Here is a 26,669-nt window from a genome sequence, read left to right on the forward strand (position 1 = left end):
CAACGCGTCGAAAGCATTCAGACTATGCCTTGTCTGGTATAAGCTTGTCAGTTTGGGGGTTGCGTGTGAATCAAAGGTAAAGCCTATGTACAACGTTTTTGCAGGGGGCTGCGATGTCAGAGCGCCCAGATCAGAAACCTGCTTGTCTCCTGCGTCCAGGGGTGCACACTCTTTCTTTCTCTCCCCACCTCACATTTCTGGGGCTATTGGGAAAGATTCTGTCATTTGCACTGCTCAGTGACCAACAGGAAAAGTCTGAATGAGGAGACAATAAAATGGGGAAAATGAGACCAACAGAAAAGCACCTGAAGCAAAAATCTGTGTCTGGGGAGGTTAAATCGCAGTAAACAGAGGGGATTTAGAAATCGGGATGCAATTAATGTTCTTGACTTGCGTCCCCCTCAGCTCTGGGGACCAAGTGTGGCAAATGGAAAGAGCATGCCTGGGCTTTACTGTGGGGAAAGAAATGGCTTCTGTCATTGGTAGCCCCTCCTCCAGAGGCTCCAAGCCTGCATTGTGACTCAGCATCTTAGGTAATAAAGAAACACGGAGCCCCTCCCCCAGGACTTTTTCCATCTTGAAGGAAGAGAATTCCTGGGAAATACAAAGGAATGAGTCTCTAATCTCCAACAGTGGGAATGCCAAGGACCTTGGCCCAGCAGGGGCAGAAGGGACACATATTATAGGAAGAAGGTGGGCCAGGAAGCCCTGGTCAGCTGCAGATGCCCAGGGCACCTGAGTCAAGTTCTCCTCTGCTCCTGGAGGCTCTTGTGTGCTAGCTAATTCCTTCCCCAAACATCTGCTTGCTGTCAGGTTAGGAAAGACATACTTGCTTTCCACTTTCTCAGGGATGTTGAGAGGATTCGTGAAGGGCTGTAATGAAGGGAACTGGGAGATTCTGGAGACAGATATTGTTTAATTGCTGAAGTTCTGTCTGTGAGTGAGCTCAGATGTGGAGAGCTGACAGCCGCCTGGGGCATGAGCCAAGGTTCTTGGCAGCAAAGGGCAGGCCCCAGGCACAGTCCGGTCCACCTCTGCCACTCTGAAGCATGATGGACATGAACTCCAGCCATCCTCATGTTAGGTTGGTTATATGCAGAAGCGGGGAGAGGGGATGTGGCCCCTCAGGCTTCATGTCTTGGGAGGCCACCTCCAAGACTCCCCAAAGAGAAGAAGAGCTGTTAATAGGAAGAGAGGGTTGACGCTCAGAGAGCAACGTGTGTCTATCACCCTTGCTTCCTTTGCTCAGTGTAGTAAGATTAGACTGGATGATTGCATTTGCCAGTAGTATGTTTAGTTTTTCAGAGTTGTTGCTTCCACTGATGGCTCATTCAATTATGTGGCAGTCATAATCTACTTGTAAGACACATTAGTTTATAAGGGGATATCACATCCTCTATTTTCTTTGATTTCCAACAGTTTGGTGAAATATACCCAACCTGGATAAGGTTAACCTTTGGAACCTCCAAAATGCAATACCTCACACCAGATGCTTTATATCCTCCCCATGTAAATGTAAACAGACTGGCTCAGCATGCAGTTCTCCCCACAATTATTCAGGGACCTGGATCCTCTCTATCTACTTTCTTTTTTTTTTTTCTTTTCCCTTTCTTTCTTTCTTTCTTTCTTCCTTTCTTTCTTCCTTTCTTTCTTTCTTCCTTTCTTTCTTTCTTCCTTTCTTTCTTTCTTTCTTTCTTTCTTTCATTCTTTCTTTCTTTCTTTTTTAAAGTAAGCTGTATGGTCAATGTGAGGCTTGAACTCAAGACCCCAAGATCAAGGGTCACATGTTCCACCCACAGAGCCAGCCAGATGCCCCTCCATCTTGTTTCTTCTAATTTTGAGAGGGTACCTCATCTGGGTTGCAGCAAGTGGAAAGGGGAAAGCCTATGACCCCTCCTGGTCTGGTCTCAAAACCACACTGGGAATTGGACCCATCACTCCCATCACACTTCACTGTTGAGAACTTTGTCACATCTTCATCAGAGAAGGTGGGGAAAGGTAGGACAGCCTGTCAGCACTGTGTCTTGCTAGAAGAAGGGCAGAGTGAGCCATCAGTGTGTCACACAGAGTGTAGGGATTAGTTCCTTTTTCTATAGTCAACGAAAAAGATAAATAAGGAGACAAATGGGCTCATTCAAAGGCACACAACTGGCTGAGGGTTAGCATGGGAGCAGTAACACTGGCGTGGTTCCTCAGCCCTTTTCCTTTTCCCTACCATCCTCCCAGGCCGGCAGGGCAGACCCTTTAAAGGAGCACTGCCCTGGAAGACCTGGGACAGATCCTTAACATCAGTATGTGGAGCCAACAGAGGTAAATGCAAGATAGCACAGACTGTGTTCAACTCCTCTTCCCTACGCTCAGGCGCAGAGACAGAGGTCATAACTGCTCTGCCTCCTGGGTCCCCAGCCCACGGGGAGTGGATGTGTGCAGGCATAGAGAATCCTACATAGTGATAACACCCTCTTAACAGGCCATTTCAGGTTGTGGATCTCGGCCACAAGTGTGTGCCTATGCTCATTCCAGGTCCCACTGGCTTCTATTATTCTAGACCACCTTTTGCTTTTGACTGCTTGCTTCCCCAGCATGATCAGTCTATGGAGATTAAGAATTCAGTGGGCAAAGAGGTCCAGACTGCAAGAATTATGTTCGGTCATCTCTTGCATCGGCACGCACAGCCACCCCCGACCCCGGCCACCTCCCTCCCACCAAGACTCCTCCAGGAAATCAGTGATTTTGTACCATGTGACTCAGATCTCTCCAAGCATCATCAACCTGTGGGCTCAAGCTTGGAGTTCCTTAAGATTCACACCGAAATCTTGTTCATTCTTGGTTTGGATAACTCCTAAAAATAATCCCGGTTCCTTGTAAAACTGTAGCCCCAAAGCCCTTCTGGGAGTCTCTGGAAGTGGGGCAAGGGGTTCCATATGTTCATGTTTCAGGCCCACCCCCTCGGTGGGTCCCTGCCCTTCGAGGTTACAATACTCAGCCCCTGTTGCTCCAGTTTTCTGTGCCTCAACCCTCTGATCTGCCAAGGGTGGGGCCAGAGAAACATTTTTTTGTTTCTCTCCCTGTGGGGAACAACCACGGCAGGGTTTCTTGGGCCCCAGGGGTTGCTAAGCCCAGTGAGAGGGCTCTTTCCATTACGCCTACTTCCCAGAGTGTGGTGTGCCCCCAGGATGACGGGGCGTGGGTAGGTCCAAGCACCAAGGTCTGAATATACCTGTTGACCCTGGACACAGATGCTCATTCACTATGTCCTCTCATCTCACGATGAACTTTTGTGCCCTTCTCTGTAGTTTGGCTCCCTTAGTGCATCCTTCCACTCCTAGTTTGCCAGACAATTCAGTGTGTATCTGATCCCCAGGCACTGACAGGATGTAAGCTCTTTTTCTAGGAGGAACTTTAGCTTATAGAGCCCAGGGACTCAGGTGAGGTTACAAAACCTTACTCCTATCTGTATCCAAATCTCAACTCGTCTATTACAATATCAGTGCCACCCCCTCAGGTCTCTGGGCACTGCTCAGATGAACAGTTTCCTTTAATGCTTTATTAGTGTTTTAAGATGCATGATCTTTCAGTCATGGCTATTGCTGTATTTCTGGGTCTTATCCTCAGATACATTAAAAGAAAAAGGAAGTGTTTATGCACAGACCGCATGACTAGAGAAATTACCAAGTAGCCGAGACATCTGTTGTTATGGAAAATTATTGAATTGTTCTGTCAATCCCCAAAAGGGCCACCAGAAGAAACCTTCAATCAAGCAAAGCTAAGTTAGACTTCCTGAAATTCAGGGAAGTACCATGTTGACGGTCTTAGCGGTTTCTCAGGGGAGGGAAATCACGGAGGGATATTTTTGGTATTTCAGGGCAAGGGCTAAGTGATTTAGGGCAGCTCTTGCAAATCAGGGAACTAGTTAGTATAGAGCAGAGTTAACGACATGAGAGCTTTGGACTGGTGACCACACAAAGCAGAGGTTCTCAGTAATTCATCAGAAATTACCCTCAAGTTCTCAGTAATTTCTCAGGACTTGGCTCACCCCACGATTTCCATGCGTGTCCTCTAGGGCAAGATGGGGCTTTCTTCCCTCATCTTTTCCTCCTGTATCCTTTCTTGGAAGGGGATCTTCAGCAAAACAGAGGAAAGAGATAAGGATGGGGTTCATGTAATAACTCATGGAAGTTTATCCTTGAGAAGCACAGTAGCAAAACCAAAGAAAATACCTGTCCTTATGAATGTGAAGGAATGAAAAGCCTCTTAGCAATTCCAGACATTCAGGATTGAATGCTGTCCTCCCCCCGCCTCACCACCCTCCACATCCCCCACCCCCACTGCCAGATGGATCTGGGTCCTGGGGAGAAATTGGAGAAATGGAACCAAATCAAGGATACTTCCCGTAGGGAAGAAGAGTGAGGAACATAGAGACAGAAAGGCCACCCTGATACCTATAGGCGGCCGATGGGTGACTCAATGGAGAAAGAAGAATATTCTGCTTCATCCTTCAAAGCATCATAGGCCTGTGTGCCTATTCCTTCGCTAGACCGAGGTCCAAGAAGGTGGGCCAGGATTATGACTTCATTGTCATATCCTTCCTGCCGATTAAGGTGACATCCCTTCCGAATAAGGAGTTTTAAAGAGAGTGGATTATGAGTCCAACTTTCCCCTGTTTACAGAAGAACAATCAGCCTTCCTGTCAACTGCATCACAGTTGGATATATTTGTTGTTTAGAGGTCCAAAATCTTGGACAAAAACGGCAAAAACGGCTGTACCCTGTCGTATCTATCTTTGTGGTTTAAATCTGGCAGTCGTCGATCTTAGCAGCCCCGTAATCCACCTCTCTTCTGTCCTTCATTAAGTGGCTCCTCAAAATGTCTCTTGCAGTGCAATATCATTATATCATCTTTACAGATACCAGTCTCAGGACCAGTTTGCCCTCTGGCAGTTTCCTTAATTGGTGATTTGGCAACATTGGGGTTTTTTTCTTCCAACCTGCCAGTTTCCTTCATTTAAAGCAAATTCTGTCAAATGAGTAAGTGCCCATAGCACAATTACCAAGCACAAAACGAAACTGCAAATACGCATTAGCTTACCAGGGTAGCGCCTGGTATATTAACAAGAAAGAGACAAGCATATGAGATTGACAAGAGAATGGAGCATTTCATTTTTTTATTCTGTTTTATTGCTGCAATATCCCATTTGATGGCCTCCAGCTTTCAGAGCATCAGCTTCCTGCAATGACACTAATGAAGAAATGCTGCTTTTTGTTCATTCTTTAACCAACTGTGTTGCTCTTTAATGGGAATATGGCACTTTCCCCCCATTCATGCAGAGTTATGAGCAGTTGAGTCTCTAGGGGACCTATGATGTGTACAGCACTCTTTTCCCTCTAAGATTTCTCTGATTAGATGGTAAGTACACTTTCTGTCGATAAATTCAACATTCTAGATATTTCAAATTATGGGCAGAAACAGGGATATTTTTCGCGCCTGGAAAAAAATTAAAGAACCCGAGAGGCTTTTTGAATAACATTTCTCTGTGCGATATACTGTTTTAATTATTTCCCAATCATTTTCTTCAGTCTGTTCTTTATGAAGGCACCCGCACTGACAACTATTTTTGTTAATCATTCACACGTAACTGACTTCTAAATAGTTTCTTATTTAAGCAGAAAGTTATTCTGCCATTTTGCCAGAATGTCCACTCAGGGTTGATCTCCCATGGGGCTCATTTAATTTCTTCTCTGTTTTCTTCTCTGGGTTCCTTCCGCTTGCCCAGAAGCACGGAATTTGATCTTATGTCAGTTCTCTGAGACTCCACCATAATTGAAGGCTGGGATTAAGCTGCCGGGACAGTGGAAGCAGTGAGGTGCATGAACTGTTTTCAACTGAGTTTGATCCCCAATCATGAAATGTAACTGAGTCCTAGGTTAGGTCCAAACCAGCTGGGACATGACCTAAAATCACTCACAGAGCAGACCTGCTTCAAGATCCAGGAACGACGGAAATATCTTCTGCAGAGTAGGAAACAAATTGGATATCCATCCTCCCTCCCCCCAGTTTCGGGAGCATTTCATTTCTGCAGAAGACTGGACAGATTTTGATGTTACCACATAATAAATGAATCTATCACACAGATCATCAGACTGGATAGAAACGGATCGGTATTTCAAGTGAAGCTTCTCATATTCCATCAAAATAGGTGAACAGATTAAGAAATTTCAGTTGTGGGAAAAGAAAAACTGTTACAATGTTTTTAATTTAAAAACTGTATTTTTCAAACATGACTGAAACTGTTGAGTATTTTTTTCATGTTTATTTATTTTTGAGAGAGAGACAGACAGACAGACATGAGTGGGGGAGGGGCAGAGAGAGAGAAAGAGACACAGAATCTAAAGTAGGCTCCAGGCTCTGAGCCGTTAGCATGGAGCCCAACACGGGGCTTGAACTCACAGACGGTGAGATCATGACCTCAGGCAAAGTCCAATGCTCAATCGACTGAGCAACCCAGGCACCCCTGAAACTGTTGAGTATTAATGGCTAACAAAGACTTGCTAACATTGCCATCATGATTACTACTGCCGTTATTAGCCATTCAGACCAACAGTTACTTAGGCACTGTTATAAAAATGGGATGAAAACAATGACAGAATTAAATGACCTAGTCTTTGAATGGAGGCCACTGAGACCACAGGAGAAAGATACATGTAAATAGCTAGCATGTAAATTGCCTAAGCAGGCAATCCAGTGGAAGGGACAGGTAATTCTGACTTAGGGTGCTGGAGAAAGAAGCCATCGGTAAGGCTGGCATTGGCAAAGGGCTGTGGGTAGTGTTGGGTGTTTAGACTGAGGGAAAGGCATAACCAAAGCCATAAGGGCAGGAAAGTGAATCCACGTGTCCAGGGAATGATGAGTCACCTGGTGTGCCTGGGGCAGAGGGTTGTAGAGGAACGTGCAGGGAAATAAGCCTGGAGACATAGCTTAGGCTTGGCCTGAATGCCATTCCAGTATTTCCCATCTTAAGGAGGTACGGTGGTGTATTACAAGGAGTATGGCAGAGTGAGTAAGCCATGAAATTCCAGCTCTGACATGTGATAAACTAGCAAACTTGGGCACCACTTTTTGCATTCCTAAAATGAAGATGATAGTCATCACCACCTAATGTGAAGGTCAAATACATGTGAAAGAGCTTAACCTAGTTCCAGGTGCAAGGGAATCTCTCAGTAAAGGGTAGCTATTGTTACTGTAAGTTCTTTAATAAGATAGATCATCGTAGCAGAGATAAGAATTCATTGGAAATATAAGAAAGGGGAAGAGGAGGGGTACCTGGGTGGCTCAGTCAGTTAAGCATCTGACTCTTGGTTTTGGCTCAGGTCATGGTTTCACAGCTTCATGGGTTCGAGGCCCAAACCAGGCTCTGGGCTAACAGTGCACTCACACTCTCTCTGCTTTTCTCAAAATAAATAAATTAATTTTAAAAATCCAGAAAGGTGAAGAGGGGCACCTGGGTGGCTCAGTGGGTAGAGTATCTGATCCTTGATTTCAGCTCAGGTCATAATCTCATGGTTCATGAGATTGAGCCCCTTATGGGGCTCTGTGCTGACATTGCAGAGTCCGCTTGGGATTCTCTCTCTCTCTCTCTCAAAAAAAAAAAAAAAAAAAAAGTGAAGAAAAAAATTGCTCTGGAAGTTGATATAATGGCCAAGATGTTAAGTTGAAGGAGGGGATAGAGTTAACACAATTTGGTGGCTCGTATGGTGTGAAGGGTGAAGATGAGTGTAATAAATTCAAGTTTCTAGCTTGTATGATCAAGAAGATTGTAAACTAAAATGCTATTACTTGAGAAAAGAACTTCGGAGAAGCGGCATGTTGGGTTACTGGTGCACAAAGGGGACATTCCATTAGTTTCAGACATGATGAGAGTATCCATTTCCTAGAGCTGCCATAACAAAGCCACAAGCTAGGTGGCTTGACACAATAGAGATTTATTGTCTCATACTTCTGCTGGCTAAAATCCAAAATCAAAATGTCAGCAGGGTCATGCTGCCTCTGACCCTTCTTTGCCTCTTCCAGATTCTCTTCCTTGTTGGCAGCCCTTCTGTCTCTTGGCTGGTAGCTTCATCGCTTCGATCTCCACCTCCATTGTCACCAGCTCTCTTCTCCCGGTGTGTCTGTGTCCCTTCTCTTCTAAGGACCCCAGACTATTGGAATAAGGACCCACCCTACTCCAGCATGGCCTTTCCTTAACTAAATACATCTACAATGGCCCAATTTCCAAAGCGGTTTACATTTATACATACTGGGGGGTAGGACTTGACTGTATTGGGGGAACTCAGTGACCACATTACCTAGTTTTCCCTTAAGTTGCTTACCCTAAATAGACAAGGAACTTAAAATACCCCTGAAAAGAAAGCGTAGACCGAATTTTGCTTGCAGTAGTAAAAGTAGAAGGGCATAGGAGAAAGTGGGAGAGGCAGCTGAGTTCCGTAGATAGGAATAAGGATTCTGGAGCCAGCCACCTAGAATCGCGTAGCTTTGAGCAAGTTACCTAACCTCTCTATGTTTCAGTTTCAAACATGTGAAAAGGGGGTAATGATAGTACACACCCAACAGGGCTTTTATGAAAATTAAATATGTTAATATTTTTTAAACACTCAGGACAGTGCCTAGTACAGAGCAAACAATATGAGTCTGTTAAAATATGACATAGTTTGAATTCTTTGCCAGCAACATTACAAGATAAGACTAAGATGTAGTTGGGTCTAACAAGTTAGCCAAAAAAATTTGAAATTATCAAGAAGACTGTTTGAATTATGAGTTTAAATCTACTGTCACTAACTGGGAGCCTAGACCATGGTATGTTTTGCGCTTTTAAATCTTAAAAATCTTAAATCTTTTGCTTCTTAAATCTTAAGTAGTGATAATAAGAAGTTATAATAAAAATTATACTTAAAAGCATTATAGCATCTCTATCACATTTTTTTAATGTTTGTTTTAAAAAAAACTTTTTTTTAATGTTTTAATTTATTTTTGAAGGAGAGAGAGAGAGAGAGACAGAGCATGAGCGGGGGAGGAGCAGAGAGAGAGGGAGACACAGAATCAGAAGCAGGCTCCAGGCTCTAAACTGTCAGCACAGAGCTTGATGCAGGGCTCGAACTCACAAACTGTGAGATCATGACCTGAGCCGAAGCCGGCCACTCAACTGACTGAGCCACCCAGGCACCCCTAATGTTTATTTTTAATTTTGAGAGAGAGAGAGAGAGAGAGAGAGAGAGTGCAAGCAGGGGAGGGACAGCAAGAGAGGACATAAAATCTGAAGCAAGGTCCACACTGATAGCATCGAGCCAGATGGGGCTTGAACTCTGAACCCTGAGATCATGATCTGACCTGAAGCTGGGCACTCAATCCACTGAGCCACCCAGATGCCCCTATATTGATTTTTTTAAAAGTTCTATTCATATGAATGCTGCAGGGGATATAAACTTAAAAGTGTTTTGTTTTAATGGATAGCATACACAATTAAAAAACTTAGAGACAACTCTTATAGAGCAGGGACTGACATGTTGTATGTATACCATGGGCCAGATTTAGCCCACTGCCTATTCTTGTAAATAAAATTAATTGCAACACAGCCACACTCATTATCTGTAGACACTTTTGCGCTACAATGGCAGAACTGAGTAGTTGTAACAGAAACCATATATCCCACAAAGCTGAAAATATTTACTATCCCTCTTTGCAGAAGAAGTTTGCTAAGTCCTGGTCTAGACCACCTTTGCCTGCTGGTAGCTCAGCTGAATTGTCGACATCAAATCTAGGATGCATCAGATAACCTCAAAAAATCAAGCCTTGCAGGGAAAGACAAATCTGCAAATTAGTGGCAGACATCACACCCACCAGGGTGTGATATTGTGACAGAGAACACAAACATTGCTTGTCCCCAAGCACCAGCTTCTTCATGGGGAAGGGAGCTACTCCAGCAACTGGCAAATTGCAAAGAGAGTTCTGCATGGCATCGGGCTTTCCCCTAGATCTGGGAATGTGCTCCCGAAGGACTTCTTCCACACCAGGCACAGTGATCTGCGTGGACCACACAGAAGGAAGAGTTCAAACAGATGTGGTCTGTTGGCAGAAGGAAGACTTGTTCCTGTCATTATTATGGTATAGGAGACATCAGACTACAAAAACATGGCTAATCCTTTGGGTCACTTATTAATAGGACAGTTCAGATCACAGATAAAGTGTTCCATCACCATTTACAGATGATGAAAGATACACTGGAAAGACAGGAAGTAGATATGCGGCCATGTTTCTGTGTGTTTCATGGAATCTGTTGTTTTGGAGCCATTTTTGGTTTATCAGTGGTCTTAGCTTAAGAAATCAAGCAAACAGGGGCGCCTGGGTGGCGCAGTCAGTTAAGCGTCCGACTTCAGCCAGGTCACGATCTCGCGGTCCGTGAGTTCGAGCCCCGCGTCAGGCTCTGGGCTGACGGCTCGGAGCCTGGAGCCTGTTTCCGGTTCTGTGTCTCCCTCTCTCTCTTCCCCTCCCCCATTCATGCTCTGTCTCTCTCTGTCCCAAAAATAAATAAAAAACGTTGAAAAAAAATTTAAAAAAAAAAAAAAAAGAAATCAAGCAAACAGAAAGCAAATAGGAGTTAGTTGGTAGAAAGGACTGACAATTCAGGAATCGATGAATTGCCTGGCAATGTGATGACCTTTAGATGACTGGGGACACAAATGGGGTGCAGGGCTTGACTCAGTGATGGCATATCCAAGGTCTTAAACTCCTCAGAAGCTGGTCTGTCAGCACTCAAATAAAACCACAGGAAATTCCCTCGAGAAAGTAATCATTACTTAGAGTTGTGCTTAATTACAGCCCTCAAATGTTAGCAAGAGAGTGGTTTGATTTTCATTGTCACAATCCATCATTGATTAGATAGCAGATCAAAGATCTTTCTTAAAATACATAAAAAAAATTTCACTGTGTGAATTGAAATGTTGACAACCAAGACTTCACTTAGTCTCAGGATGCCACAGATAAGATTGTCCACGATGTAACAATGTGATCCATCCGAGTCACACAATGGTAAGTCCGGGACTTCCTAGGTCCTGGTAGTGAGAAGCATTCTGCTTGTGAATCTTATAAACAACCTTTTCTCCACTGGTGTAAGGATTCATCACCCCAGCTCAGGAGAATATAACGGAGCTGGTGTAAGAGAAAGCCTGGTGTCAGGCATAAAGAGTACCTAGAAGGAACTCTATTTCTTAGGCTCTGTCAGTGCAGAAATGGGCTTTGCTCCCGAGAAAAGCTGTTTGCTGTTTGTTCCTAATGACGGCTAATGTATGAACAAACCAAACTCCCAGAGCTATAACTGATATCATCAATGATGCTGGTACACAAACAAAGACGCTAATGAAGCGAAGCCGTGTGGCTCAGGCTTTGAAAACAGCCTGTGGCGGGGCGAGAGGAGAGTCGGCTCAATGAAGTCATTTCTAGGAGCAGTAGATAAAAGGGTAGTGCTAGAAAGAGGCAAATGCTCAAAACAATTACACATTTAAAAATCCCTTCACCCCGTGCGGCAGGAAAATTTTTATTTCATCACTTTCTCTTCCGACATGTCAAAATGCATAAGCTTTCGTGTCAGTAGGGCCTCTGTTCTCTGGGGAAAAAATAAGAGGCCGATATCCAAGGGGGCATCTGACACCAGGTGACGGACAGGTAGGACATTCAGCAAACAGCTCCGTCACTCAGCTCTCCTCCGTCCACAGACCTGATTGCACATGTCATCTGGGCCTGTCTCCCTGCTCGGTTACCCTCATATTCCATGTTGCTCCTTCTGCTTCAGTGCCTGACTCTGTCCAAAGGCCATTAGCGTTCTGAGGGCGACAGAAATGGAGCTGTTCTGGGGGTGGGGACAAAGGGGAGGGAACAAAGAAACACCAGCCCAAATCTCTGCCCCCCTCGAGAAAACGGCCATCCCTAATTACACAAAACGACAGAGCGAGCGTGTGACTGAAGCCATTGCAAACGATACTTATTTCTCTGAAGAGCCTAAAAGAATAGGTCACCCTAGCTAATACACTAACAGCATACTTTGCTGTGTATGCAACATCCATCACATCCTCCGAATGCTTGGATGCCGACTGACATCTGCACCGAGCAGGGAAAACAGCATATTTTTTTTTGTCTTCCTGTGCAATTCATTTATGTATGGACCCCGTGATTTGTTCCGGCAAGGAAGTCATGCATGTGTGGTAGGAAGAAGGAAGACAGCTTTGAGTTAGAAATGGGGGATGTACGGACACAAAACTGGCTGTCTACATGACAAAACCCTAAGGAGTTCTGTCCCCAGATGTTTCAAGCCCCTCTCATTTTAATTCACCGGACAAGCCAGTAAGAATTGTCCCCCCAAAGCAGGTCATTGATTGATTTCATTATCTTCCTAAGTACAGACGCCAAATTTCTGGATGGGCTACTAGATCAGAACCTGGCTGAAATCGAACAAAACGCAGCCGTATTTGTCACAGAAAACGCAGTTGAGGTGAGGGGTTTGGGAACCTCCGAAGTCCAGGGGCTCCAACTCCAGGAGAATCGGTGGTGGTTAGGCTAGAGGCTAGCAGCCTCGGGTGAGCCACCCTGGTTCCTGGGGATGCAGGGATTGAGATAAACCTCTTCTGTCCCTAGAGAAGGTGCCATAGAAACCAGTCTAGGAGCACGGCTGCTACTCTTGAGGGCTGTACAATAGGACCTTAGAGGTAGGGTTTATTACAGGCCAATTCAGTTGGTCACATGTGCGAGCATCTGTTATGGGCCAGGACTGGTAAAAGAGTAAAACAACAAATATGTTCTTAAGATAGTGCTTCTCAAGGGGCGCCTGGGGGATCAGTTAAGTGTCTGACTTTGGCTCAGTTTATGATCTCGCAGCCTGTGAGTTCGAGCCCCTCGTCGGGCTCTGTGTTGACAGCTCAGATCCTAGAGCCTGCTTCAAATTCTGAGTCTCCCTCTCTCTCTCTCTGCCTCTCCCCCACTTGTGCGCTCTCTCTCTCTCTCTCTCTCTCTCTCTCTCTCTCAAAAATAAATAAACATTTTTTAAAACTTAAAAAAAAAGATAGTGCTTCTCGAGAGAGGGAAGGCATATCCCACACACTCTCAACAGGCTACCCTGTTGAGCAAGTGACACCTGTTACCCCACCAGGGTAGCTGTTACACTGAGGAGAGGATAGCAAATAGCACAACGAGGCCCACCACCAGGAACCGCAGTCCTGATGTCAACCTGCCACATGGTCTGCAGGTTTTGGGGTCACCAAGAAAGACATGACTCACACATGTGTTCATTCACATAGAGAAGAGACAGAGCAAGATCGGGTTCCACAGTGAGCACTGGTCCCCGACGCGGGTTCGTCCTACAGCCAATGCAGAGAGATGATCTGTATACACCCTCCTGTGCTACAAGCAAAGGACCCCGTTTTCTGCCCCCAGGAACAGATGTGGGGTTGGCACACTGCCATATGAAATGCACATTTAAGCAGGACAAAGGATTACACATCAAGCCTGTAACAGGATAAGATTCTCCCAAATAAGAGAGTAAGCCCAGCAGAGGCTGGGAAGTCTCCTTATCTCCAGGTAAGAGGATGTTCCAGGCCCCAGCACTCTTATACAGCCCACAGGGGTCGAGCAAACTGTGCATGACCGCCTTCCCAACATCCCCCACATGCCAAAGAGGCAGGTTGCTGGAGCAGGACATATGTGAAAAACTACCTGTCGTAATCATCTTAGGAACAACAGAAAGTGAAGTTCACTGTAAGCTTCTTGGCTGGTGAGTACATAAACAAAATGCAGTGATACTCAAGGGTGGTGGTCTATCCAAAGCTGGAAGGGAGGCTGTCTCGTGTAGGAATCTGATAAACCAACATAAGGCAGATTGAGATCAGTGCAATGACTGTTATCAGGAACGACATACAAGTATCAAGAAGCCATCTTTTATGATGATTTTTCATAGCCAATTTCCAAAGATCATACTCATAAGGAAAAAACTCTGTGCGCTGCAATGTAAGTAATTCTGATGAATTTATAAGAATAACTGTAAACCCTCTCTAGTTTTCAAACACATCTGCAATCTCAAGGACATTATAATTAGTATTAAATTTCTGTGGGGGCACCTGGGTGGCTCAGTCGGGTGAGGGTCCGACTTTGGCTCAGGTCATGATCTCCAGCTCCTGAGTTTGAGCCCTGCGTCAGGCTCTGTGATGACAGCTTGGAGCCTGCAGCCAGCTTCCAATTCTGTGTCTCACTCTCTCTCTGCCCCTCCCCCGCTCGTGGTTAGTCTCTCTCTCTCTCTCTCTCTCTCTCTCTCTCAAAAATAAATAAACATTAAAAAAAATTTAAGTTTCTGGGGATCTACCCCTGAAAGAAAAGTGTAACATGAGAGGAGAAACATAGGCTGTCAAGGGTCCAGTCCCTGTGGTGTCCATTGTGTCCTTGATTCCAGAGATCTTTTCTTTGAGATTCTGTGAACTACTCACTAACCTTCCAATAAATGTCATTTGGGGTTTAAACTAGTTTGCATTGAGTTTCTTTTCTCTCTTTCAAATAACAAATCCTCACAGAAAAGCTTTTTAATCAAACATCTTTGTAGATAAGCCTTTTAATTCTGAATGGGGAGTTCGGGCATCCAAATCCTAGTTCTCACATGCTCCTTCCTGGTGTGGATCCTTACAAGTCCTCCAGCCTCTCTGACAAAGTCCATTGGGTGGGGAGAAGTCCTTTCTGTTTCTTATATAGCTGTAATTCTATCATGGAAAAGGAAGCTTTATCCATATATTCAGCTAAGAAATGATGACATTCCAGGATGGGCCACTTGAAGGCCTATTTGCATAAGGACCCAATGTAGACTGGGAGAAATTATCAAGAGGAGCTGGAGACAGATGGTTAGGCCTTAGGACAACTGGATTAAACACCAAACCAAAAGGAAACAATTGTTTCGGGCACCTGGGTGGCTCAGTCAGTTAAGCGACCAACTTCGACTCAGGTCATGATTTCACAGCTCTTGGGTTCAAGCCCCGTGTCTGTGCTGACAGCTCAGAGCCTGGAGCCTGCTTCAGATTCTGTGTCTCCCTCTCTCTCTGTCTCTCCCCTGATTGTGCTGTCTCTCTCTCTCCCTCTTTCTCTCTCAAAAATAAATAAATAAACATTAAAAAAGAGAGAGAGAGAGAGATCATTGTTTGCATCTAAGAGGGTCCAGGAGAGCCAAGAACTCACCCTGAGGTAAGAAGGCAACCAGATAGTGGTTGGACGAGGGGCCAGGGAGAAAGATGCTTTTGAACATGAGGCTGTGTAGCTTCTCACAGAGGCAGGTCCTTTGTGGTCTCAAGTTTCTTGACAGAGGGGGCTATAAACAAATGGGAAAACAAAGCTACTCTCTAAGGAAACCTAAGTAAAGCAACACTGCTGAGGAGAGATCCCTTCCCCACCTCAGGAAGCATGGTATTGACAACGTGAAGTGCCCTGGGCAATACCAAGGCCAGTCCACCAGGCAGAAGTAATAGGACTCTTACAGAACCAAACAGGCCCAATAAAATGCATTCCTTTCTCCGAACTAATTTCTGAACCAGAAAAAAAAAAAAAAAAAAAAGAAGAAGAGTGAGGGAAGCAATTGGGTGAGGGGATGGGCTAAATGGGGGATGGGCATTAAGGAGGGCACCTGTTGGGATGAGCACCGGGTGTTGTAAGGAAGTGATGAATCACTGGGTTCTACTCCTGAAACCAATATCACACTGTATGTGAAGTAACTAGAATTTTAAAAAATAAAAACATAAAAAGGAAGAGTGAGGGAGACTAAAAGCAAATTACCACCTTTAATGCCGATAAAGATGATATATGAAGAATGTGAGTTTTATCTGGAGGTGAGTAGGGTCCCTAAAACTGTATTCCAGAAGTCAACAGACTGGCCAACACAGGCACAAACTACTAGACCAAACACTGCTTTTATAATTCAACTCCCTTGGCTAGCCTCCTTACATCACTACAGTCTGGGAAAGCAAGGGCTCAAAACTTCTAATTTTTTTTTTTTTATTATGAGAAGTATAGAACATATCCAGTGTAAACAAAGCAGTATAAAAACCCCTCATGTACCCATGAGCCAGCCTCAGCAATTACTAACATTTTGCCATTCTTATCGTATATTTTTATTGCCAAATATTCCCAGTTAAATACTGATTTCCTTACAGTTCTTTTTTTAAAGTAAAATTTATATACCTTGGGATGTATAAATCTTAACTTTACAATTCTGACACAAGGATACACCTATGTAACCCACATCTCTATCATAATTTTGGTCTCCCCAGAGGTTCCACTTATGTCTCTTCTCGATCATTCATTGACCTCCTCAAATCAGAGAAACACTGCCATGTTTTTTCCTCCTTAGACAAATTTGTTTTGCCTGCTCTAGAATATTATATAAATGGAGCCGTACAATATGGACCCTTTTGTGACTGGTGTCTTAGCCTCAGCGTAATGCCCATAGGATTCACCTACACTGTTGTGCTTATCCGCTCACCTCCTTTTATCACTACCTGGGATTCCATTGTAGAACACAGCCTAGTTTATTTACCCCTTCACTGTTGGTGGGCATTTGGGTCATTTCCACTTAATGACTATTGTAAATTAAGTTGAACAAGTCATTTTGAACACACATATTTCTTGAATAAATAGGAGAAAGAGTGCTGGGTGAAGACAGATGATAGATAGATAGATAGATAGATAGATAGATAGATAGATGATAGATGGATGATAGAGTTAACTTTGCATACACACACACACACACACACACACACACACACACATACAAACACATATGTCAAAACTTCTCCTAAGTAGTTGTCTATCCCCACTAGCAATGGTCAGAGCACCAGTTCTTCCCCACTTTTGGTAATGTCAATCTCTTTAATAGTCATTCTAGCAGATATATAGGATTATCTAATTGTGGTTTTAATCTGCCAATCCCAAATGACTAATGACGTTAGGCATTTTTTCATGGGTTTATCGGCCCACGTATTTTTCTTTGCAAAATGCCTGTGTAGTCTTTTGCCCATTTAAAAACAGTGGACTGCTTGCTCCTTTTTCCCCCAGTTTTTATTGAGATAGCACTAGCATACAGCAGGGGTAAGTCTAAAGTGTACAGCATCATGATGTGACTTAGATAACTATGAAATGATGACCACGATAGGTTTAATTAGTATTCACCATCTTATATAGATGCAAAAGAAAAGAGAAGAAAATGCTTTTTTTTCCTTGTGATGAGAGCTGTTAGGACATACTCTCTTAGCAACTTTCAGATACACTCTATGGGAGTGTTAACTATAGAAATCATGTTGTAACTCCGTCCCCAGGACTTTCTTACATTATCTGTATAACTGGAAGTTTGTGCCTTGTGACCACCTTCTTCCAAGTCCCCCTCATTCCCACCCCCTGCCTCCAGTAACCACAAATCTCTTCTCTTTTTCCGGGACTTTGATGTTTGTTCTTTCATTTTTGTTTTTTTAAATACCACATGTAAGTGAGACCACACGGTATTTGTCTCTCTTGCTTGACACTGTTTTTATTCCATTGTAGGTATGCCAGATATAAGTCCTCTGAAAACGTATTCCCCAGTCTGTAGCTTGCCTTTTCATTTTCTTAAATGATGCTCTTTTTGATGAGCATCATTGTTTCAGTTTGATGAAGTTGTCGTCACCCATATTTTTCCTTAATGGTTATTGCTTTCTGTGTCCTGTCTATATGCTTACTTTCTGGTCATGAAGATATTATCCTGTGTTTTCTACTAAAAATATCACTGTTTTAATTCTTGTATTTAGGTTTATAATCAACCTCAGTTTAATTTTTGTGTCCAGCGTAAGGTATAATTCACAGTTAATCTCTTTGTTTTACTCTATATGGATACTCAGTGGTTCTAGCACTATTTACTGAACAAACTTGCCTTTTCCCATTGAATTTATTTGACATCTTTGTTTAGAATCAACAGACTTTATAAGTATAGGTCTATTTGTGGACTCTCTTCCCCTGATCTCTTTGTCTATGCTTGGCTGGGATTACTGTGGCTTTACATAAGGCTTAAAGTCAGGTAGTATAAGTCTTCTAGATTTGTTTATCTTTTCTAAAATTGTTTTGGCATTCTAGATCCCTTGAATTTTCGTATAAGTTTTAGAGTGGACTTGTCATTTTCTGTTTTTAAAAAACAGCCTGCTGGTATTATCACTGAGGCTGCATTGGCTCTATAAATCAGTATGGGAAGAAGTGACATCTTAATGCTATTGACTTTCTGCTCCATGAACATGATATATCTCTCCATTGTTTAGGATTCCTTTATCTTCCCCAGGTCGTGTTTTATCACTCTCAACATGGATATTCTGCATGTCTTTTATTAAACTTATTCCTGAATATTTTATTTTTGACACTGTTATAAATGGATTGAAAATTTTCCCAATTATTTGCTGCTAGAATATAGAAATATAACTGATTTTTTACCATGTGACCTTGTATGTCGAGACTTTGCTAAACTTATGTTTTAGCTCTAGCAGTGTTTTTTGTTTGTTTCCATTCCTTAGGTCTTTCTGCATAAACAATCATGTTGCCTGCAAATAGAGAGTGTTTCCCTTGTCCTTTCCAACATTTGGGTCTTTTCTTTCTTCTTCTTGTCTTTTTGCACTGGCTAGGAGCTCTGGTACAATGTTGAATACAAATGGTAGGTGCAGACCTCCTGGCCTTGTCCCCACCTTAGCAACAAAGTGCTCAGAGTTTGGCTGATTTGATGTTAGCTGTAGGTTTTTCATAGATGCCGTTCATCAGATGGATGAAGTTCCTTTCTATTCCATTTTCTGGGAATTTTTATCGTAAATGGATGTTGAATTTTGCTAGTTGCCTTTTCCTCGTCTACTGAGATAATCATTTGTGTTTTTCTTTTGTTCTGTTAGCATGATGGATGGAACACAATGATTGATTTCAAATGTTAAACTAACCTCTATTCCTAGAATGAACTCTACTTTGTCATTATATATTATGCTTTATATTGCTAGATTTGTTGTGTTAATATTTTTTTAGCATTTTTGCATTTATGCATGAGGAATTTTAGTCTAAAGTTTTCTTTTTTTATTTCATTTTATTTATTTGAGAGAGACAGAGCATACTTATGCACAAGGGGGGAAGAGGAGGAGAGAGAGGGAGAGAGAGAGAGAGAGAGTGAGTGAATCTTAAGCAGGCTCCACTCTCAGCATGGAGCCAGACACAGGGCTCAATCTCACAACCCTAGGATTATGACCTGAGCCGAAACCAAGAGTCGGATGTTCAACCGACTGAGCCACCAAGGTGCTCCTGTAGTTTTCTTGTAATAAGGACTATATTTTTATGAATCAGTAGTATGGAGTAACTGGGCCTGTGGGGAAGCATATCGAGGTTGGTGTGCTTTTTGGTGACTCAAATTATACCAGTAAACCACTCACCTACTTGATTCTAAGACAGGATGTGTGTGTGTGTGTGTGTGTGTGTGTGTGTGTGTGTGTATGTATGTATACATGTGTATATATATGTATATATATTTACATGTATATATGACATGATACATACACATATACATATGATTTGTTTTATTTTCAATATATGAAGTTTATTGTCAAGTTGGTTTCCATACAGCACCCAGTGCTCATCCCAAAAGGTGCCCTCCTCAATACCCATCACCCACCCTCCCCTCCCTCCCACCCCCATCAACCTTCAGTTTGTTCTCAGTTTTTAAGAGTCTCTTATGCTTTGGCTCTCTTCCACTCTAACCTCTTTTGATTTGTTTAAATATTGTCATAAAAATATAGTTGGCTTAGTGTCTTACGTGATTTCAACGAGTCCGTGCAACTGACTGCACAGATTTGATAAACTGGGCATAAAAATGTCACTAAATTGGAAAAAGAAAGCATTCACCCAAATATATATTTAAATATACATGGGGGGGTTGGTTTTTTTCCCATTTAATTATAATTTTCTTGCATTTAGATTTGTAAATTTCAAAATGAGGAAATCCAATTTCTTGGCACTGGAAGAGAAAGCTTTGGGGTCTTCTCATTTATTCCTTACGCAAAGAAGCATCTAAACTATTGGCAAATTCTGGCTGGCAGGTCCTTACTAATGACAGGTCTGGATGCGGTTGTGTTTTTTTGACAGTTCTTTGGTTTAGCTTTCATTTGAGGACATCCTTTTAAAGGCCACTATCCCACACTGCTATTTTAACTGGGGAAAAATACTTATGTCTGGCTAAGAACAACCAAAAGGATAAAAAAAAAGGATGGAAAAGAGACAAGATAAGTGTCTCACGTTGTTCTCAGATGTGAACACAGTGGGAAGAATATGGCACTAATGTCTTTAAAAACACACGTTTTGACAAAACTGACACAAAACATTGGAAGAAAGAAGCCTGCCTCCTAAGACAAAAAGCATCCTTGTCCTTATTTCAGAAGGACAATTTTGAAATCAGAGGTATAGAGGAATACATATGCACAAGGCTGTGCTTTGAGAATATAATGGTAACAGCAAATTTTCTAACAGTAGCAAATTGTTAGATGATGGGATATAATACAAGCATGGAAGTCACATTCATGAGATATGCGGTATGCAATGTCACAGGAAACACCCATGATAAGGTATAACCAAACACCTGGACACACATACATTCAGTTATGGGGGCTCAGTGAAAAACAATACATTAAAAGTATTTAAAGAGAACAATCTTCAGACACTAGATAAATGCACAGAACCAACGCTAGAAGAAAATTCCAAAACTGGCAATAGAGTGATCTCAGTGTGATAAGAACAGATGTGATTTTGTTTTTCTTCTTGGAGTTGTCCGTGCTTTTGAATTCTTATTTAAAACCTGTATTATTTTCTAATAAGAACAAATACAGAAAAATCAATTTTTTAAGACTTGGTTTGGGAAGTGTATCATATGTCATATAGGACACAAGAGGATAATTCTCCACTCTGCTTTAGAGATGTACTTGTGAAATAGCCAGGGATTTAAATCAAAGGATAGCCCTGTCTTACTGCAGGCAATTTGCTTGGTCTCTTAGTATTTTGGTGATAGTCCCCATGAGGCGAGTTTGGTATCTGAAGGCAGGTGCAGGCAGCTGCATCCTAACAGCTTGACCACTCTCATTTTGGGCACATCAGGCTGTCAGCTTCCTCGCTTCCAGCCCTCTGCATACCACAAGCTGTCAGTCTCCCAGCCGTGCCACACTGCTGGTGGCTTTGTAATCAGGCTGCTGTGCGGTAGACCTGTGTCCCTGATAAATACTGGGGACTGATTTGCACACAGGCCAGGTAGGCACTAGACAATCAACTCATTTTGATGCCAGTAAATACACATAATTGATCTTGGTATCTAGACATACAATAGTGAGGAAAACCCAAGGGGGCTTGGCAACAGAAGCCCTGAATTTGAGTCTTTGCGTGATATTGGGCAAATCTCTAACTGCCCAGGGCTCAGGCAGCTCATCAGTGAATGGGTAAATTAAATGACATTTCCCATACCTGTGCATCAGAACCATTGTGAATGTCAAAGAATGTACATGTGCTATCAGCAAATTGATCCTAAATTTTATACAGAAAGGCAAAAAACAACAGCCAACACGATAGTGAAAGAGAAGACTATAGTCAGAAGACTGACACTACCCAATTTCAAGGCTTACTATAAAACTAAGTGATCAAGACAGTATGGTACTGGCCAAAGAGTAGACAAATAAATCAATGGAACAGGATAAAGAACCCACAAATAGACCCATACGAATATAGTCAACTGCTCTTTGACAAAGGAGCAAAGGTAATACAATGGAGAAAGGACAGTCTTTTCAACAAATGGTGCTAGAAAAACCAGACATCCAAATGCAGAAAAATAAAAAAGAAATTCTAACACGGACCTCACATCTTTCACAAGACTTAACTCAAAAAGGATTATAGATGTAAATGTAAAATGCAAAATTATAAAGCTCCTAGGAGATACCACAGGAAAAAATCTAGGTGATCTTGGGTTTGGCAATGACTCTTTAGATACAACAACAAAAGCACAGTCCATGCAAATAAATTGCTACGTGATGCTTCATTAAAATTTAAAACTTGTGGGGCACCTGGGTGGCTCAGTCGATTCGGTTCAGTGTCCAACATTGGCTCAGGTCATGATCTTATGGTTTATGGGTTTAAGCCCCGTGTCAGGCTCTGTGCTGACAGCTTAGAACCTGGAGCCTACTTTGGATTCTGTGTCTCCCCCTCTCTCTATCCCTCCCCACTTGCGCTCTGTCTCTCTCTCTCTTTCAAAAATAAATAAATATTAAAAAAGTTTTTTTTTTTTAATTTTAAACTTGTGTTCTGTGAAAGACTCTGCTAAGAAAATGGAAAGACAAACTTCAGACTGGGAGGAAATATATTCAAAACACAAATCTGATAGAGGATTGTTATCTAAAATATACAAAGAACTACTAAAACTCAATAATAAGAAAATAATTTTAAAATGGACAAAGATCTGGGGCGCCTGGGTGGCTTGGTCGGTTAAGCATCCGACTTCGGCTCAGGTCATGATCTCACGGTCCATGAGTTCGAGCCCCGCGTTGGGCTATGTGCTGACAGCTCAGAGCCTGGAGCCTGTTTCCGATTCTGTGTCTCCCTCTCTCTCTGCCCCTCCCCTGTTCATGCTCTGACTCTCTCTGTCTCAAAAATAAATAAACGCTAAAAAAATTTTTAAAAATAAAGAATAAAATGGACAAAGATCTAAACAGACACCTCACCAAAGAACATCTACAAAATGGCAATAAGCATATGAAAAGGTGCTCAACCTTTCATTAAGAAAGTGCAAATTAAAACAACAAGGGGATACCACAACACACCTATTATAACAGCCAAAATCCAAAACATCGACACTGCCAAATGCTGACGAGGGTGTGGAGCAACAGGAACTCTCATCCCTCGCTGGTGGGAATGCAAACGGTACAGCCACACTGGGAGACAATTTGGCAATTTCTTACAAAATTAAACATACTCTTATATGATCCAGCAATCGTACTCCTTCCAAAGAGCTGAAAACATACGTCTGCAAAAAAACTTGCACGTAAGTGTTTAAAGCAATTTTGTTTATATTTGTCAAAACTTGAAAGCAACCAAAATGTCTTCCATTAGGTGGACAGATAAACAAACTGTGGTACATCCAGAAAGTAGAATACTATTCAGTGATGAAAACAAATTAGCTTTTAAAAATGAGCTATCAGGGTGCCTGGGTGACTCAGTTGGTTGAGTCCCTGACTCTTGATTTCAGCTCAGGTCATAGCCCCAGGGTCAGGAGATGAAGCCCTGCATGGAGCTCTGTGCAGAGCATGGAGCCAGTTTGACTTTCCCCCTGCTCCCCCTCTCTCCTACTTGAGCATTCTCTCTCTCTCTAAAAAAGAGAGAGCCTGCTTCAGATTCTGTGTCTCCCTCTCTCTCTGGCCTGCCCCCACTCGTGTTATGTCTCCCTTTCTCAAAATAAACACTAACGAAATTTTAAATTATACTTATTTATATATAAAGTATATATGTTACCGGACCTATATAGTCTGTGTATTTTGTAAATATGCTGTATGTACACAAATATAATTTTTAACGATATAAGTAAAAATAATCTTTTAAATAACTATTATATTTCATTGCTGATTTGGTAACTAAGAGCATTCTGCTTCATCCTTTCTAAAACTTGAAAAATATTTTGAAATTTTTGAAAAACTCAATTTAGAGGTCTCATTTTAAGTTTTTTTTTTTGTTTGTTTGGTTTTTTTTTTTTTTTAGATTTTAGGGGCTGTTGAAGTAGAAAGTGATCCCCTCATAAATATTCATAGAAGTTCATAACTGACTCTGCTTTCTAAAGCATGATACTGTATTTCAATCCACACCTAAACCGTAAAACCAGACAATAAATATATTACACACTTCTCTCATGAAAATCTTTACTCTTGAAAACTAATTGAAATTTTAGTTTTTATTTTTCACAAATGGGGCCAAGACCTACCAAAAATCTCCCTTTAAAAATATTTTTTAGGGGTACCTGGGTGGCTCAGTCGGTTAAGCATCTGACTTCTTGGTTTCTGCTCAGCTCATGATCTCGCGGCTTTGGGATCTTGAGCCCCACATTGGGCTGTGTGCTGGCAGCAGGGGGCCTGCTTAGGATTCTCTCCCCCCCCCCCCTTCCTCGACTCGTGCTGTCTCTCTCAAAATTTAAATAAATAAATAAATAAATAAATAAATAAATAAGATTTTTTAAAAGTTGGATAACTTGGGGCACCTGAGTGGCTCAGTTGGTTAAGCCTCCGACTCTTGATCTCAGCTCAGGTCACAATCTCACTAGTTTGTGGGTTCCAGCCCTACCTCAGGCTCTGTGCTGACAGTGCAGAGCCTGGGTGTGATTCATTCTCTCTCTCTCTCTCTCTCTCTCTCTCTCTCTCCGCCCCCCGCTCTCTCTCTCCCTGCCTCTCCCCCACTTGCACTGTCTCTGTCTCTCTCAAAATAAATAAACCTAAAAAATTTTTTTAATAGAAGTTAGATAACTTGATGTTCTTATGTAAAAATTCCTTTAGGATGATATAATCCTTGAATCCACTTAACTGGGCATGAGTCAATTGTAATCTGTCACAATATGCTGAAAGCAAACAAAAAAATGGAGGGAAGCACCATTTTGGTTTCTAGAATCCCCTCTCTTGTCCTGTCCCCAAGGCCCCTGTGGGAGACAGAGCTGTCTCACAAATGAACTGAGTAAATCGACTGATTTTAAGTATGCTTTTAAAAATTTGCGTTTTAAATTGAAATCAATGTTCTATTATCGTCTTCCTTCTATTTTGGATATAGCTGGCTTAAATTATAAGGGCTTTGCTATCACAGACTTGGAATTAGAGAGTGGTTCCAAGATGGTTAAAACAATGTCCAAAGCAATCGCAAAGACCCGCGTTCCCTCCATTGTTATGCTGCGTCATCTTCTGTATGGTTTTTATTTTTTGTCCTCAGGTCTGTCCCCCTCATGGCTGCAAGACGGAAACTTCAAGGATCCCATCTTCATCCCATAATATTCAAAGGCAAAAAAAAAAAAAAAAAAATTGGTTTCTTCTCTATTTCCTTTGGGAGTGCAGAAATCCTCCCCAGAAGCTCTCAGGTCAATTTCTCCTCGTCTCTCATTGGCCAGTTTACACCAAACATTCACGCTGCCTAAACCAATCGCTGGCAAGGAGTATGAGATCATAGGCTAATCATGATTCATTTACTAGGCTCAAAGGGAACCACGCAAAGAAAGTACTGCTCTGTTAGCAAGAAAGAGAGGGAATGCTATTGGGTAGGGAACCAACTTTGGCTGCCTCCAGTATGATGCAGAAATGATAGATATGATTACAGAGGGAGTGCTTGTGTTAACCAATGTGACAAGCACTCAGGTACTAAAGGAAAACTCTTACTGGGTCTTGCATGAAATTATGGAATCATTTTTTTTTCTTGTTCATAAAATACCTCCGGTGAGATGTGGGGTTATTTCAAGAATAAGCATTTCTGGGGAGTAACCTCCAAACATCCCCAAATTACACTTAAAAGTTCAGAGTTTCCCCTTGAAATTAAGTACTGTGCTTCCCACCTGTCACTAAAAAAATGAAAAAACCACCAAAAAAAAAAAAAAAACCCAAAAAACCAAAACCGGCCTGGTCATGAATTCTGCCACATTTGCTTATATGTTGTTAATAATCTCTTGTTTGTTGATTGCTGCTTCCTGCCAACGCAAAAGTTAGCAAAAGTTTAACTAGAAAATGCTGTGTTAATGTCAGATATTAGTGGCCATTAACAAAACAAACTATATTTCTTTCCACAACTGTGATCCGTGTATAGATGACCTTAAACTTGGGGTAGTCACCCCCAAAGAGTGATATCTAACATCATTCTGTGATGTCCTGACAGAAAAAGCCAGATCTAATTAAAGCAAACAGCATGTATCCTGAAAACTATAGAGGACAAGATATAAGTGCCATGAGAACAGAAACCTTATCTTTTCCACAACTATAACCCCAGTGCTTAGGGATGGTAACTGATAAATAAAAGTGGCTCAATAAGTATTTGCTAAATAAATGGATACATGAATACAAATGGAATGAAATTGTTAATAATGTAAGCATCATTAATCCAAATCAGTTAATATTTCATCATTATTAGAATTGCTTCATCACTATCGGAATAATGAATTTAAATTTTATAAGGAAGGCAACTGAATAGTAAGAACATGTCCGTGCTTAGCCAATACATTCCAAAGGAGAGAGTGGCTACACCTAGTGAGCCCAGATTTCCCCATCACTCCTCTTTCTTCACAGTAAGAACGCTTCACGAGCCTTTTGTAGACTGAATGAAATCCCTCAAGACCATCCCAGCTCTAAATTCTGATTATCTGACCACCGAGCAGCCTTTTGGCCCTTGATACAGGTGGCCAACTACTCAGTACCATAACGGGGCTCCTTTGAAAGAAGTCACTTCCAGTCACTAGAAAAGTACAGCCACCACCTTAAGTTAATAAACTGACACTCTATGGTCTATAAGAAACATCATGTCAATGCCTAAGTCTCTAATTTTGGGGGGAGATGGTCAGAGAAGGCCTGTCAGTG

The 26,669-nt window shown here is 42.1% G+C and overlaps 1 long non-coding RNA gene across 1 annotated transcript; it reads left to right on the top strand.

The window, feature by feature from the left end:
- The first annotated feature begins 563 nt into the window (after positions 1 to 563).
- On the top strand, positions 564 to 6,281 carry LOC125909604 (uncharacterized). Its single transcript, XR_007453740.1, has 3 exons — positions 564 to 813; positions 2,227 to 2,310; positions 5,774 to 6,281. It is a non-coding gene; the product is annotated as an uncharacterized LOC125909604 (long non-coding RNA).
- The last annotated feature ends 20,388 nt before the right edge of the window (positions 6,282 to 26,669 follow it).

Source organism: Panthera uncia, chromosome D1 (genome assembly GCF_023721935.1).
Source record: "Panthera uncia isolate 11264 chromosome D1, Puncia_PCG_1.0, whole genome shotgun sequence".
NCBI classification, from domain to species: Eukaryota; Metazoa; Chordata; class Mammalia; order Carnivora; family Felidae; genus Panthera; species Panthera uncia.